This window comes from Tenrec ecaudatus, chromosome 13 (assembly GCF_050624435.1).
Source record: "Tenrec ecaudatus isolate mTenEca1 chromosome 13, mTenEca1.hap1, whole genome shotgun sequence".
NCBI classification, from domain to species: Eukaryota; Metazoa; Chordata; class Mammalia; order Afrosoricida; family Tenrecidae; genus Tenrec; species Tenrec ecaudatus.
The window spans coordinates 89,495,182-89,498,911 of record NC_134542.1 but is presented as its reverse complement, the minus strand read 5'-3'; positions in this window follow the sequence as shown (position 1 = coordinate 89,498,911).

Here is a 3,730-nt window from a genome sequence, read left to right as displayed (position 1 = left end):
ATATGAAGGCCTCTCAGACTCTCGACTTGGTGAATTCATCCAGCTGGGAAAATTAAAGCTGTGATCAGGAAACAAAAGGAGACTTGCTTTGTGTCTGACAGAAGTAGAAAAACAGCCCGAGATGGAAGCAGACATGTGGTTAATGGCCATCCACAACAGGATCACAAATGACAGCAAAGATTCAGCACACATGCTATGTAAATGTTCAAGCCCCTTCAGAAGGATAGAACCCGTTTACTTGGGCCAATCAACCATTGTAGTTCATCTCTCCCAAAGCTGGACACACTGAAGATGGATGTCAAGAGATACCCAACCCTGGAATGCTAAGAGGTTTTACTAATCACTTGGTCAATACTCTAACCTAGCAGTCTAGGATACACAGAAGCACCTATAGCAGTTATTTTTGTCAACAGAATTAGATATCATTTCCATGAATATCCATGATTGGTATCTACTTTTAACTTTCACATCTTATTTTACAATTGCATTTCCCTTTGTACATATGGTTAGAGAAAGAATAAGCATTTTGAGGCAAAGGAAAAAGGAAATACTATTCCCAACCTAAAAGGTATATCCTAATTTGTCTAACATTTATGGTTTACTTGTATCACTAGTAAACCATAACATCTCCCTTTTAACCACCACCACCACCCTCCAAAAATCGCCAATGCCTTCAAATCCGCTCCCACTCCTGCAGCTTACCTGACAGACCACCAGCGGATTACCTCCTATCAGAATCGCTCTATATTTGTGGACCTGTAATACAAATGTCTTACAGAATACATTTCCCTGCCTGCCTTGCAGAAAATAGTACAAACGAAAACACATGGAAGACAGATGCCAAATAAAGATCCGCTAGAAGCCAAGAGACGCAGAGGCTGAGACTGGGATCTCTCCCTAAGCCCTCCCTGTAACTGACGCCCTGAATTTGGACGTCTGATATCCTATACTGTGAGAAAATCAATCCCTGATCTTTAAAGCCACCCATTTGTGGGATTCATGCTATAGCATTAGGAAAGCCCACAGCGCCTTGTCATCCAGTCGATTCTGACTCATAGGGACCCTGGAGGACAGAGGACAGAGGGGTGCCGCCCTGCCTGTAGGGTTTCCAGGCTGTAAATCTTTATGGCGGCGGAGTGCCACCTCTTTCTCCCACAGAGAAGCCTCTGGCTTCCAACTCTTCTGTTAGCAGCTGAGCGTTTTAACCACTGCGCCACCAGGGTTCCCTATAGCAGCGCTTGCTAGCTGAAGCGGTTGGAATATTATAAACTGTCCCCAGATATAACGCAGCGTTATATGAGGAAAGTGATGCTGAAACTAGAAGGCCCATTATTTTTAGAGTAACAGAATGCGCTGCGCATTTGTAAAGATTCTTCCGTCTCAGTGAGACCCATGTCAGAGATTCAAAGTAAATGTATCTATCCCCATGTCCCTGGGCTTCTTGTATTTCAGTCACAGTGACTGACTGGTAAGGCTTCTCTCCCAGATGGCCCCCAGGAGGTGGGTCAGACCTCCCATAGTTAAGCGTTGATTCCCTAAGGCAATATGCAAATGAAAGCGAACAGCCTTGGAAAGCGAAAACCACTCCGGATAATGGTAGTAACGTGTGTTTTTTCCCTCTCAAATGTGGCAAGCAAACCGCCCTAAAAATACTCTGTGGCTTAAAAATTGGGATGTTATTCATGAATAAGCGTCAGAAAGTTAAACAATGACATTTGGAAATGTCTATTTGTAATTAGCTCTCCAATTCCAAACGCAGTGTGCAGACACACACACATGCGCAGCATTTTGAAAGGAATAATTCTTAAGTCATCAGAGGAAACTAAAAATTTAAAATAAGCCCCGGGGAAACAAACAAACAAACAAAATAAATAATCACAGCTATTTCAATAGGCTATGTGGTTGTTGTTGTTTTGTTTTTAAATGTGTAACACAAGCTTACAGTTTAAGTCTAGAAAATAAATCAAATGTCCACACTAAAACATGTTCCCTTTCTCAAATATACAAACACACAGAATAACTTAACCCATAGTACATTTCAAATCAAGGCAATGGGTTGGATGTTCAGTAAAAATCATTGGATCCATTAGATACTGGTGTCTTTCTAAGTTGCTCATGAGGACATTATGACATGGAGATTCTATGTGTTACAGTGATACACTGTTCCACGGGGTTCCTATAATCTTGGTGGAGGCAGTTTGACCACGCCTTTCTCCCAAGGTACCCTCCAGTGGGCCTGAACAGCTCCCCTTTAGATTAGCAGTCGAGTACAAAACACTTGTGCCATCTAAGGAACGAGTTTATGCCATAGAAATATGAATAAATAAATAGATTTCAAGTGAATTGAAAACATAAACCAAAAAGCTATAGAATTGGTTGCAGTAAGTCTGGTATCATTTTTTAATAACCCTGCAATTAGCTAGAAACACTGAGGGAAAGAAAACCAAGCCAGACATGCGAACATCGGAAGCTTCCAAGAGAAAGCGCTCTCCTTCCAGTGGAGTGGTAGAAAGAGCAACCGCACAGTGCGACCCACACAATGACCAAGCAGCACTAAGTCATTCCTGTTTCTATACTGATGTAAGGAAAAGACAACACAATAGAAGTAAGGACAAAGGGGGAAAAGCAGTCATTCATAGAAGAATGATCTATGGGCAGTAAATATGTATGGGAACATTTCTTACTGTGTATCAGTAAAAGGATATATTAAATCAACAAAATACTTTAAAGCCTATGGATTAGGAAATATTAACGAGATGGGTAAGGAGTTATAAGTACATAAGAGACACATATATACCAGAATTCCAAGGGGGTGAAAGAAGCAAACCACGTGGGAAAGGGCACACCTCCCAGGAGAGACGGTTGGCTTGAGACACGGCATTACAGTCTCAGATCAAGAGCAGGACAAGCATCCAGGTGAGTGGGGCAGCTGGGGCTGGCAGGCGCTGGAGCATGAGAAGGGGCCAATGAAATGGCAGAAGACCAAATGAGAAGTGAAGAATGGTGACATCCTTTATTATGACTTTTCTTCACCAAGTTTCCTAATGTCAGGAATTTTGAGTAAGATTGACTTTGAGAAAAACATTACAGATGAAATAAACTTTGCACATAGGTTAGAGCAGTGTGGTGGAACTAAAAGGCTAAATTCATGGGCCAGCTCTGGCTGTCCCAAATTGTGGTTTTATTGGAGTTTCAATCAATTTGAGCCTGGTCTGGTCACGAGCATTCATGAAATCTCTAGTATTGAATTGTTTTTCAAAAGTAAAAATGTGTGTGTACACACCTACAGGTGGTCATGGGTTATGGATGTCAGACTGATGTACAACCTGTAGATAAGAATCAACCCCTATAGACTGTTATATTATACACTCAAGGTGCATGCAAAGGTTTATAATGATAAACAGGTGCTATGTCGTGACATACATCTAAGCATTATTATCATTATCGTTGCTGTAACATTGTGTTACATATGCATTAGAGTATCTGGAAGATTTTTTTGGCTGCTTTTATGCTCATGGAAAGCACACCATATATATTATATACTAAGACAAACATTTGACTCACTGAGTTGAGATACAAGCCAGGCTTAATTATGCTGACTTGCATACACATTTGATGTAAAGATAGATTCCGTAGTGAAATGAGTTCCAAAGCAGAAATTGATTAGACTCAATGTAACATGACATCCAATGGCACTAGGAACCCTGGTGGGATAGTGGCTACTCATTTA